Raw genomic sequence first — 14,229 nt, forward strand, 5'->3', positions numbered from 1 at the left:
TGCCACAGGTATCCCCTGCACTGGTGAACAATGTAGGCATCAGTACAATGACCTCTGGAGGAGGAAGGGGGATACCCTCGATGCTTGGAAGGAGGAATTTGGGACTGAGGACATCCCACAGCTGTGTAAGTATCAACTACAGAGAGTACTTGTAAGGCTTAAATGCTGAATATAGACAAGACTGGTTTTCGTAATGGTATTCGGTTCTGTTTTTTTTTTCCACAACTGCCATGGCGAGGGAGTGCAATGTTAGGGCCCATGCCACTAGACTGGTGAGGATGAGGAAGGCATGTGGTATGTCTGCAGCAGAAGAGTAGTGTTATTGTAGCATTACAAGTTAAAGTTAGCTTTTATTTGGTATTTTATACAGTTGTATCAAATTGAGCAAGCATATCTCAACTGTAAAACAAACATGCTTGCATTAGTCTGTAACACAAACTAAGAATACAATATTAGACTTTAGTCACAGGTGGTGGGTTCAAATACCACACTTCCCAACTATACAATACTGTTAATTCTTACATTATGTGTAACTTAAAGGTTTAAAGTAAAAGCTCTATATCACTGCAAACATGCCCTGCTATAAACTGCAATCTGTATAATTGGAACATGTAAAGGAGTACTTGCTGAAATCTGTAGTACAGTATGGCATCTGTTAGGAACTGGTAGTAGTTATCTGTTAGGGGGTGGTAGTCTTAAAAGTAATGTTATCTGTTAGGGGGTGGTAGTCTTAAAAGTAAACGTTAAGATAATAGAATCAAATAATTGTATTAATGCATTGTATGTTACGTATGAAGGTACTAATCTTCTCTTTTTTCTTTCACTTACCTGGCAGGGGGAATACCATGATCAGGAAGGTGGTTTCCCCAGGGTGAGGCTCTTCCATTGCACACTTCGGTTGGGTTGACCCTTGTGATTGATTTCCCCAAATGTGAGAAACTCAACTGCATAATTTATAGTAGTGGGGGACTGCGTTCGCACACTTTTAAAGGCCACAGGACCGATAGTCTAGTACCTACCTATGAACCTATATGATTGGATAGGAAATAGGAAATTCACCCCGGGGATCACCTCTGTGGCTCTGCTCGACAGTGGCACAGGAAAATAATTTTCCTGGGTGGCAAAAGCCAGGGTACCTTTTTGGCTGGGCTTGTATAGGCCCCAGGGCCGATAGCCTAGTACCTACCTATGAACCTACCTACCTATGAACCCATGAACCCCAACTGTTATCTCTCTCCCCTTGTTTTTGTTTTGTTTGTTGTTTTATATTATTATGTGTCCTCAAAATGTGTCCATGTCATCCATGTGAACCACATCACGAAATGCTCCACAGCACAGTAGGTTCAGCCTGCCCCATAGGATCTACCTGTACCCACTTCACCAGCTCTGGCACCATTACCCAGCATAAATGGGAGGCAACCTGTAGTCCTGCCCCAGAGGATAGTCCACTGGTTCCCTCTGGGAGCAGTGGCAAAAATGGTGAGTTTACACCATTGCTGAACTGCCAGGGATGGTGCATACGGTTGTGCACTTCATTGTTGGTACATGCCTACCTGGCTAGAGATGCTGCCCTATGATTTTAAGCTCTAGCAGGAGGAGGAGAAGGAGATGTCCAGTTTTCCAGCCAGTGGCAGAGGGAGGTGACCTTGATGGCAGTACTGTTGGTGAGGACTCCATTCTCACTGTCACCCAACTTGATGACCATGGGTCCTGGATGTCCCCACCCTCACCCAGTTCATGATGTCCACCAACCTCTTGTCTCCATCAATGTCCATGTCTCTTGCCTTGTTTGTCTTGTCTGTTTGCAATTTCTTCCTCACCTACCCAACTTAGCAGATGCACACATATCTACATCAGTTCCCCAACATTCTTCTCTCTCTCTCCAAAAGAAAACAAAAATGGGCACCTGTCCTACAAAAAAAAATCGTCCCATACATAGCTCTCCATTTCACACACGTCTTCTTGACACACTTGATTCAGTCCAACTGGCTATACAACATGACTGTGTTGTGGTCACCCCCTCTCTCTGGAGGGTCTATATTGAATTAGCAAATGCTAATTCATTGACCCCATTTAAGCGAAAGCTTACAATCCCAAACACTTGGAACAGCGATTTTTGTCACAGGGCAAAAAAATCGCTGGGCCAGTTTCAGGAGTTCACCATTTCCTCCACTGTGGTGCAGTCCCAGAGTTGGTATATTTAAGTAGGGGGTTTGTGGGGGGGGCTTTGCCCCCCAAATTATTGTGGATCAGTGATGTTTTTTTCCCTGGGGAAAAAAAATCGCTCATCTGGGTGTTCGAGATTTTAAGCTTTCACTTAAAAATGGTTGATGAATTAGCGTTCACTTTTCTAAGCATTCGTTAATTCAATATAGACCCTCTCTGGATGTGACAACTCAAATTCAGCTAATATTCTGTATATATTATCAATTACTGTTGAAGAAATAGCTTTTGTTCTTTTCTACCTCCCTCCAGCACATTCCTGCATTGCTTTCCATTTGTTCTTCCCCCTGCTTGTGCTCCATTTCACCACTGTCTTATCTTCCCCACTTCTTTTCTTTACTGCATTATTGTGCGATGGTGTGCATCAAGCACCAACATGCACCAACCCACACTAGCAGTAATGCAAAAGTAGTTAAAAGTATTAGACATGGTTGTATTCAAACCCAGTACCATCTGGCTCAAAAGAGAATTCATCTCTGCATTAACACCTGCTGCCACAGACTCAGTTAAGTAGCGGGTATATTCAAGACCCTCTGTATTAACTGTCAGACTTTAGCAATGCTGCAGAAGCGATTGATCCTTTCACTTTTTGGGCTCCATGTATGTGTGGGGGGGTGCACCACACAAGCAAGATAAGCAAAACTTCCATTCATTCCTCCATTTCCTGTGATTGCGCTAAGCACCACATAGCACAAACAATGGTCAAAAAATAATAAAATAATAATAAAAAACTGACAGAGAAAACACAATTTGCCAACAAAGGAAGAGGAGGTTGGATGTTAATGAAACAGATCATGTGAATTGTGCACTGCTTACTTGCACTTCCAACCTTGATAGACGTATATGCAACACTTTGCAAGTATAACCTGACACACCCACCTGATGTAAGAAATCACAGTTACCATCCATTAGACACAAACACTGAGACAGTGTCTGCACTATGTTTACATCCCTACACAGATCCAATTTTTTGAAAATCGGCAATTCTCATTTGTATCTTCACTGTGCTGAGACCCCTGAATCTATACCATACCACAACGATGTAGCTAGGTAAACTGAAGGTGAGACAAATTGCTTATGATTTGAATGCAGAACAGAGGATATTACTTTGAGATATATCTGCATAGACGAGTACTGATTTTTACATGATAGGCCTGCATTTCATCAGCTACACATTGCATATGCTGACCTGTAACTATGAATAGTCTGTTTAATGGTTTTCATATTCATTTTGGTTGGCACACACTTTTACACTTTTAATCTGTCTGCATTACTTACAAGTGTACTGTTTATTTGGGGGTGGGGGAACAAAGCTGCATTTCTGTTATGCACAAAAAAACATTACGTTGCTATTGTTACTCGCCTTTTGTTTCATCCATAAAGTCACATGTCCAGGTCAGTTCTGTACAAATCTCACACCTTTTACTTTTAATGTTGTCACACGCCAAGGTCAGTTCTGTACAAATCTCACACCTTTTACTTTTAATGTTGTCACACGCCAAGGTCAGTTCTGTACAAATCTCACACCTTTTACTTTTAATGTTGTCACACATCAAGGTCAGTTCTGTACAAATCTCACACCTTTTACTTTTTATTCTATCCGTGTAGACTCCTTTCCATGGCTGTATTTCAAAACTTTTGGAATAGAGAGAGAACAGCAACACAGTTGCTTTATAGCTTGTTGAATAGCTCACCCGTGTTAGATCGGTTAATTAGCATGTAATTCAGTTGCTTATGCTGTAACCTGCATGCCTCTGTACTTACTTTGTTTGCACACTGGTGCGGGCCACTACACGGTGCTTACTAAATCTAAAAGTTTTTGCACCCCACTGTGGAAAATGATCGTATAGGCTTTATTGAATACCCATGCTAATTTTTTCAGCTTTAAAATTCAGAACTGTTACAAATTTTCCCCATACATAACATTTGTCTATTAGTGTCATTTTTTGCTCTTTTTCACACAGTTGGTCTTCTCTTCTTTTAAAAAAAACAGTTTTATTTACAGTTTGTTGCTGCTTTCCTTTTCTGCCAGCTGTCACTGCTGAGTATGTTTTAGTTACTCCATTATCTGCTGCCACAAAACCAGACACCTTCTCAGTTTCTTGCGGTTTCCTCTTTTTCTTTCATTACTGCATAAGTTTTAACTGCTGCGTTCTCTGCTGCCACATCACCTGGTTTCTATTTCATATTCAGAGCACTTCTGAAAACATTTTCAGCCATCTCAGCTCACGAAACAGCAGACCTGTCACCCAGCTCATTCTGCTTGATTATTTTTAACAGAACATCATTGGCCAGCCCTCCTGATAACAGTTCTGTTATCTGCACCACTTCCCCAGGCTTACTTCCTTCTCAAAGAAAACAACTAAATGCTGTTCATTTGTAACATCCACCACACAGGAATTTTTGTTTACTTTCTGAAGCTCCATATGAAACACATTTTTTTCCAAATTCTCAAGTTTCCACCTCTAAACTCTCTGTACTTTTCTCTCCTTCTCCCTCCTGCTACTTCCCGTAGGCCTCTTCCTTGCTGCTGTAGGAGCCCTTTGGTGCCGTCTCGCACCAAAGTTCCCTGATACCCTGGTCAAATTTCTCTTGGAAGTAGAAATACCACTTTGAAGATACTAACCTAGTAGGACTAACATGATCAACAAAGGATAAATTAAAATAAGATAAATAGTTTGTGTCCCAATAAATTGTGAGTTAGCCAACCTACATGTACCTGCACATATCTAGATAGATAGATAAATGTGTGTATGTATACGTAATATATATATATATATATATATATATATATATATAGAGTCTATATTACGTGATCAAATGATCACAATAGCGAACGCTCTAAAGAGTGAAAATGCAGCACAGCCAAAGTGCTTTTTGTGGTTTCATGGTACAGTGAAGAATGGAATATTTGCCCTTTCCTCACTGCAGTGCGATCTTGGAGTTGGTATATATATTGGGGGTGGGGGGTACAGGCCCCACAATAATGGTTTCGATGTGCTGCATTTTTATCTTTAGAGCGTTCGCTATTGTGATCATTTGGTCACATAATATAGACTCATAAATATATATATATATATATATATATATATATATATATATATATATATATATATATATATATAGCTGTATACACATACATATATGTGTGTGTGTATGTAAATACAGGACTGAGTGTCAGTCCTTACACTAATGTTACTTCAAACTGCAAGTCATCATCAGACCCATTTTTCCTATTTGTTTCACCTGTCGCCACGTCACTCAATTTAGGGACAATGTCCTACCACCCGATTCTTGCAGGTTTTCTCTCATGCAATCCATTCATTTCTTGGCTGTATATAATTTTTTCTCATGCCTTCCTGACGCCCAAATATTATTCACCAAGTCTTCTGCTTTTCTGCAGATGCCACTGATCCATTGTTGTCTGCTTTCATTGACCCACTCTGCAGTTGGGGCTAGGATTCTGCTCTTTTGACCTTATTTCTTTGTTTGTTATGCAGGGGGTATCCTAGCACCCATCTCAGTCACCTATATTCCATCACCTCAAGCCGTCTAGACTACTCTGCCTTCACTAACCCAGTTTCTGTACCATGCAGCAGTACTCATCTGCCTGCTATGTACACCTTACTTTGTAGCATCTTTAGCATTCTTCTGTCACTCACACACTGCCACTGACACTCTGTGCAAATTAGGTGCAGCCTCTCTGGTTTTAGCTTTGACCTCATTTAGACTTCCCTCTTCCTCAGTCATCTCACAAGATACTTAAAGCTGATAACCTATTGCATTATTTTCCAATCTACCTCAGTTTTTTCCTTTTTATGATGTTCATATTGTTCTGCCATGTCTTGTCTGTCCTCATACTGTGTGCCTTCAGCTTTACATTCCAGAATCCTATCATTTGCTGAAAGTCCACTGTGGAGTATAATTGTAGCATGACATCATATCCATGTGGCACATTTTTTTATCTGTTCACCTTTGACTTTTGCTAATGTAGTCTATCCCAGTGAGCAGTGGGCTCAAAACTGAACTCTGATGCACATCCACTCCTACTAGGAGTCTCTCCGAACAATTTTCATACTTGTGACATTAGGTTCTTGTGCACAGCCTGCACCAATTCTAGCAATGTTTCCATAACTATCAATGTTGGACTGCCTTAATAAGCTTTCTTGGGACCTTGTCATAAGCTTTTTCCATGTCTAGGAATGCCCATTTGGACATTTTGGTCATCTCCATCTTCTGCACCATCTGTCTCACTGCAAATATTGGGTCAGTTGTGCTGTATCCTGATATGGATCTGAACTGTTCCTCTCTCCTCTTAGTTACTATAATTTTGTGTATTCATTGAATGGTCACTCTCTGTAGCACTTTCAGACAGTGTGACAGGAGTTTGATATCTCTGTACTGCCCATGGTTCTGGATATCACATATGTTTGTCTGTTCTGCCACTAGAATGCTTGTTATCCAGTCATGTGATATATATTTTCTCTCCATTTCATGGTGAGTACCTTCCATTGCCACTTCTCCCCTAACTCATATACGTGTTGTGATTTCATCTTGTTGCTGTCTCTGACTTCATTTTCCTTGGCACAGTTCTTGCTTATTCTAGGGTGGGCTCTTCGTCTTTTGTTGCAGGTTGTGTCTGGGGCAATACATCTTCTGTAGGATTTTCTTCTTCAGAAGCTGCTGGAAGTATTTCTTCCATCTCCTGTTGATGTTCTCTAGACTAATGAGGAGATTTCTGATGGAATCCCCTATGAATGGTGTCAAAACACGATGAATGACAAGTAGTTGTAAAAAAAAATCAAAATGACGTCACCAAACCTGCCCACTTTGCAGTTTAATATATTAGTTTTCAAAATCTATGAACCACTTTTTTCACAGAAAACAAAATCAATATAAAGTGATCCTCTATAGATAGATCACTAGATAGATAAATACAGAGTTTGATTCATGCACACACCCCCATACATACATAAATGAATACACGCACACACAAGGAGTTCAATTTGTGCTTTTTTATGTTATCGTGTGCTGACTATTTTTCCATTGTATGATAAGTTCTGTCTCAGTTTAATTTCTCCAGGTCTTTTGGGTTTCTAATACCATGATGAGAATGGGCCCCATTCCTAAGTCAAAATCTGGTTAAAGTTCATGAAATTAATATTGTTTTAATCTTTGACGCTAGCCAAAAGGGCTCTTCGCAGTACCCACAATGTGCCAACAACTGACTCCTGCAGTTTATATGGAATTACATGTATTGGTAACCATCTAAGTATGACTGTAAATTCTTTCTTATGAGACCCATTACTCCTACTACTATTGGAACTGTCTGGCTATCTTTCTTCCACATTACCTTCATTTCTGATTACAGATCCTGGTATTTTATGACTTTATGACTTTTTATTTCTTTGTATGTACCAATTTCAAAGATCAATGCTACTTTAGTCTTCTTTTCATGGACTACAATATCTGGTTTTCTTACATCCATTTTTGAATTGTTGGTAAAGGGTGATCCCATGTGATATAAACATAATCAGTCTCTATAATGCTTTGTGGCTGATGTATCCAATGCTTCTTAGCTACTTCAACATTATAATGTTTGCACAATCCCTAATGCAACAGTCTTGCCACATTATTATGCCTTTCAGTATACAGGCCTTCTGCCATTAGTGTATCACAACCCATCAACAAGATTTGTGACTGTTTCTAATTCTGTTTTTATAAAACCTACCTTTGTCTGTTTTCCCCTCATGTCCAATGGACTTTGTAAACCAATGTGCACATAGTTCATTATCCTAGGTTGCCAATGTTAACCTTTCATCTCTTGGCATACATTCACCTTTCCTTAACCATTCCTGCATCAGATCTTGATCGATGTGAGATTTTTTCCAGGAGTTTTCTGCACTTGAAATTATATTTATGCCTTTTCCACATTTCTTGCCTTCTCATCTGAACCTTTTCCTTATATACTTTTGTTTTTTTCACATTCAGTTGCTGACTGACTGTTTTGTCTACTTCCGGTTTGATTTCCATTGCCACTTGACACTGATGTTTCTCCTAAACTAAGCAGGGAAGTCATCTTAGGGTTTTTCTCCTCATGTTTGAAAACTTTCACTATGTTTGGATCTTGTGAGGTCAGTAGTCCTATGATTGCAGATCTATTAATGTAATCAATTTCAAGGATACGCATACCTCATTCAGTATGAGGAATATATAATCTTGGTATGCACTGATTTTTATATATCATTTAATAAGCATGAAGCATTTTTGTTTTCCTGTCCAACTGATCCAATACCTTTGGGGGCCAGTCAAACACCCCAAAACTGTAAACAGGAACAGCAAATTGGTTCAGAACCTAGACTTTGTTCCTAGATGTCAGAGTTGCTTCCAGTATTAATTTTCATCTTCAGAAATATTTCTTACTGAGTTTTATTTGCACGTTCTCATGTTTTATTGTCAGTCCTTCATCAATTCCCAAATATGTATACACTGCCTTCTGCTCCAGCTCCTTTATGTCACACTCCTGTCCTAGACTGACATTTTCTTGGTGTTGCAGCTTTCCTGCTTTAAATGTTGCTTTTGCACATTTATCAAGACCAAATGACATTTGCATATCATGGAGCAGGAACTAGGAGGTATGAGTCTAGATTACTTCAGGGATTGTTCAACAGCCTATTTCACATTGAGCAACCATTACGTTTTACAACAGATGCAGCGTGCTGTGGAAGAAGGAAGTGATGTTGCAGGGATTTCACTGTTTGAAAGAGTTTGCTTTAAACATGCAACAAAAGTCAGATTTGTGATGTGCGCAATCATTATTTTGATTATTGGTAATTTTATAGTAGGGTTACTGTGGTATGAAGTGCAGATAAAGACATCCCTCATTATGCTGTAGATAAGCTGTAGTGCCAACTATTGGAAGAAAATTTCTTGAAATATGCAGTTGTCATTAAATGTAAGGAAGCGCTCTCTCTCCATAAGCAGTGCATTAAAATATGGAAGAGATCATAAACGTCTAAGAAATTCAAAGTGCAACTTCATGATATCTTGAGATCAGATTAGGAGTTATGTCTCTTTTTAGAAAAGTTGCAGTTTATGTGTGACCATGTTAGATTGGAATGCAAAATAAAAAAATATATATATATGACTTCCCACCCTAAAAAGTGTCATATGTCTGTATACTGATTTAGGTTATGGATTGCACTATATTACAGTTCCATTCTGTGGGCACAACAGGGACAGTAGACATCATATTTATAATACCTTGTGCCTAGAGTAGTTTAAAGAAGTGGCAAGAATATTTTTTTCAGAAAATCATTACATTTTAGTATATGGCTGAAATGAGAAATCTACTTTTTGTCACCACTCAGTTATTTGATGTTTAAGACATCACTGGAAGGTCACTGACAGCTTGTTTTGGCAGTTAGATTTTGAAAGCAGGAGCAATTTCCTTATTTTGTGTGATTTTGCAGTTATAGAATGTGCATATACAGGTAAATAGATTTCTCTCTCTCTCTCTCTCTATATATATATATGGGTCTACCTGACTTGGTCTACATTTCATTTGATCGACAGTTCATTTGGTCGACATGTCATTTGATCGACAAGCATTTGCCCCCAACCCCAATGTTGTGCAACCCTGGAGTTGATATATATAGTTGGGCGGGTGTGAGGGGCACAGCTCCCCACATTGGGGGGTGTAGGGGGCGAAGCCCCCCACTTAAAATGCTTGTCGATCAAATGAACTGTCGACCAAATGAATATTCGACCATATGAAATGTCGACCAAGTGAGGTAGATCCATATATATATATATATATATATATATATATATATATATAGATATACACAGACAGACACACACACACACACACACACACACACACACACAATTTTAGTCTGAGAGTGAAGGGGTTTGCCACCTCACAAGGGAACAGGAAGGCTCGCATGCTCCCTGCAAAGAATTGTTTTTGCATATTGTGACATCGGAAGTGCCATTGTTTTAAGTAACAACTTCTCAAAAGTTTAGATGTTTTTAGGTTGAATAATTGCATGTCAATGCTATTTTTCAGAGTAAACCCAGAAGTAATTATTTACCTTGTTTCAGAAGCTTAATATACGGCTATACTAAGCATGCGCACATCAGTCGCTAGCCTTTAATTACTTGTCCTGTTTCAACTTTTATCCATCTTCAGCCGTAACAATTTTGGGGCTACAGTGGCATTTAGTGCGATGTAAATAATCTGGGTCTATGTTTAATCATCAAACAGCATGTTCATTGAATGGCTGTTCATTGAATACTAATCATTAAACCTTATCGGCCATATCATCGTAACGATTTACGGTGAACCATGATAGTTGGCCAACATAAAGGAAGTGTAAGGAAGTATTTACTTAATGGTAAGTTAGCTATAAGGAAACCCGCCCTTTCCCCACTATAGTGTGCTATCAGAGTTGGTATATATATATATATATATATATATAATTAGTGTGAGGTGCGGGGGGTACAGCCCCCCCACAATAGTAAGATTAGTTGAACACTGGACAATGTGCTTCCCACACCCCCTGCTAATTATGTATACCAATTCCGGGATTGCACTACAGTGGGGAATGGACAGGTTTGCTTATAGCTAAGTTACCAGTAAGTAAGTACTTACTTACGCTTCCTTTATGTTGGCCAACTATGGATGTTCACTGTAAATTGTTATGATCATATGGCCATTTGATTAAAGTAAGGTTTGATAATTAGTGTTCGATGAACAGCCATTCGATGAGTGTGCTGTTCGACAATTAAACGTACACCAAAACATTTCTATGTATTGTACCACAGTAATCCTGACCTTTTTTTTTGAGTGGAGTAATGCTTTGGTTAGTGTACTACAAGGACAACTTCCTTTAAAATCTGACTGAATGAAAAGTACCTTCTCTGAACTCATACTTATTCTGAATTAATCCTTCGGACACGATATATTTTGGGAGATTGCTCCCTTTATTCTGTCATGCGTGATGCTACATAGATCTCATTCCTCTGACTTTTTCTATGTTGCTTAGACAGATGTGATGAAACGGAAATGTAATAGCCTCATCACTGGACTTTTACATATGGTAATTAAACTGCAATTAGATTCACTATAACAGTCTTTTCTGGCACTGTTTAGGAAAAAAGATCAATTTTGTTTCTGTAGATCCTCTGTAGAGAGTGATTATGCAAGTTCAAGCAATAAAAAAGAAAAAAATATGAAAAAGGAGAGTTTTTGAATAGTAAATTATATAGCAAAGCAATTAATAAGTTTTCCCCACATTTTTAGCTCATATTTAGAGCCCATTTTTTAAAATTGCTTCTCTGATAGCCGCTTGGTGCACGGTTATAAATAAATACTTGCATAGTGTACAAAATAAGTTCACTTTAAGCATTTCCTTGAGTTTGGTATTTTTTTTATACTGAAATCCATACATTTACATTTCTGATTATCAATGCTTCATCGAGCCTTTATTTATTTATTTACACGTAATATCAGGAATTGTATTGATGTAAAAATTGGTCTGATTAGTCCATCCAGTAATGATTTGAATTAGCCTGTTTATTAAAGAAAATAACATCTAGAATTATAAGAATAATATAGTTGTTACTTCTCTCTCTGCTTAAAAATCATATTAAAATTATCACTCTTGCATGCAGGAATCGCTGCAGTCGTTTATTATAAAGTTTATATTTTGAATACGTCTCTACAGTATATCCAGAAAACTGCTTTGTGATATTACCAACATACATTTTGTTGTTGCTTTAATGGATTATTGAATTATTTATGCCCAACTGCTAACATAAAGCTCAACATTTGAATTTAGGATAGTGTTTGCATATTACCACTGGGGGGCAGCAGTGCATCACATATGTTAATATGACACTGCACCAGGGTGTCTTTTCTTTTTCTTTGCTTGACACTTCATAGTAATGTAAGTTGACTTGAGGTCTCTGTACGCCTTCATAACAACCAATGCTGTTTCTATTCTTATAAATTATTCAGACGTTCTGTACCAATTAGTTATACCAATTGCTGGGTTTGTTATCAAGTTAAGCTTCAAGAGAAGAACTTGAATTTGATGAATGATTAAAAATTCATCAGCAAAGATGATTAAGCATGCAGATCCTCTGCGGAGCATGTCCTTGAAACCATTATTCTGCCTTTTTAATACTAATGATCTCTATAATTAATAAAAGAAATACCTTAAAGGTACTGAGAAAGAAAAAAAAAACATTTGGCTGAAAATGAGGTTTAGATGCTGTAAAGGTTATAAGCTGGCAAATTGCTCAAAACAAAACAGTACCATATTTTATCCAGATTCGTACTGTGAGGGGTCAATAGTTTCTATTACTGTGTTTTATTTAACCATCAAATCAAAAAAGATGCAGCCATTATCTGATGTAGAGACAGTTATGCAGATTATAACTCGCATGCCTAATGTTTAAGGATTTCAGCATTCTCGACTAATACATGTATTGTGTGTGTGTGTGTGTGTGTGTGTGTGTGTGTGTGTGTGTGTGTGTGTGTGTGTGCACACGTGCTCATGTGTGTGGTATATGGCACCACTAGGTTTAATCAGTTTAAATTTTTCCGTGACTTGTTTTCAAAAATAAATCAGTAAACAAAATAAATTCAGTTTGAGCAAGCTATATGTAGATCTACAGGCTAATACTTGCTTTGTAGCTAGGGACAATGTATCATTTAACATCAACCTTTATAGGACTTGCATGCATTGTTCTAAGGTACAATATTTGAATTACTGACTCACAAGTTATATAATATAAAGTGGGATTTGTGAAAAAGAGATAACCGCAGAGTAAGTCAGGTTTACTCTTTGAGACTATTTTAAACCATGCAGCTTACTATGGAAATAGTTAAAGCAAGTAAAAAAAAAATCAGGGCTTTGTGCAAACTGAGAGTATTGTACCCTCTGCAGTATATAGGGTCATGCAGTGGTTTCTAGCACATTATTCAGTTTTATACATCTATCTGTCTATATATGTCTTTTCCTATCTTACACCTGTTATACCTGCTACCTATCTCATCCAGTTAAGGATCTGTGTAGACTTCATCTGTAAATTAAACAGGTGATACATTATCTTCCTTCAGATAGGAACTGGACGATTGGATAAGTATGCAGAAATTCACACCCAGCTTGACTGGACTTCCTCAGGAGATGAGGTTTGGACTGAGGGTGGATATTGACAAGCTGTAAAAGGTTACAAGACTCAATTGCCTTGTACTTCCCATGGTCCTATTATCCCATGTTATCATCCTCCAGATATGGGCAAGAGATTGAAACAAAGTGAGTGCCATCTATGTTGTAATCGTGAGGGTTTTGCAATAAACTTTAGCCATTCACCTTGACTTAACCAGTAGCAATCAATGTGTGAGTATCCAATCGGCATAAACTGTAACTCTACCACAGATGATGTAAAGCACATGGAGCCACATTACCCTTGTAGGCCAATGTTCTCTTTTCTTCACTAGGCTTCTTTGTGATGTCTCTCTCCTGACTCACCAAGCAATCTGTCACTCATCTTCCTCCTTCTCATTTCCTCCGGCACTAAGGCCACCATGTGAACTCAGGCCATCTGGGTTACAACATCATCCTTTTCTGATATAGATCTGAATTAATTCACCCTGCAGTAGTAATCAATGTTTTGTCAAAAGTATTGAAAAAGAGAGAAAGAGAATAGAGCATATAGGAATGGGGAAAGATGAAGTGAGAGACATAATAAAGCAAAACAATAGTGCATGTACTAAAGAAAAAAATATGTGCTGTAGATATTAATAAAATTTAATACACACCTATGCGACCTTCAAAAACAACGGTCTAGAGTAACATTGTAAACAAGCATTAATATGTCCATGTGAACTACACTCATTAAATCATGTCTCCCGTACATGATATGTATAAAAAAAGCAGCTGGAAAGAAGAAACGTCCCTTAGTAAAGCAGACAATACATGAATATAACACTTG

The 14,229-nt window shown here is 38.2% G+C and overlaps 1 non-coding gene across 1 annotated transcript; it reads left to right on the plus strand.

Moving 5' to 3' along the window:
• Positions 1 to 820: 820 nt before the first annotated feature.
• On the plus strand, positions 821 to 988 carry LOC122805051. Its single transcript, XR_006365281.1, has one exon. It is a non-coding gene; the product is annotated as a U1 spliceosomal RNA (small nuclear RNA).
• The last annotated feature ends 13,241 nt before the right edge of the window (positions 989 to 14,229 follow it).

Source organism: Protopterus annectens, chromosome 6.part0, assembly GCF_019279795.1.
Source record: "Protopterus annectens isolate FY-2018-M chromosome 6.part0, PAN1.0, whole genome shotgun sequence".
Lineage (NCBI taxonomy): Eukaryota > Metazoa > Chordata > Ceratodontiformes > Protopteridae > Protopterus > Protopterus annectens.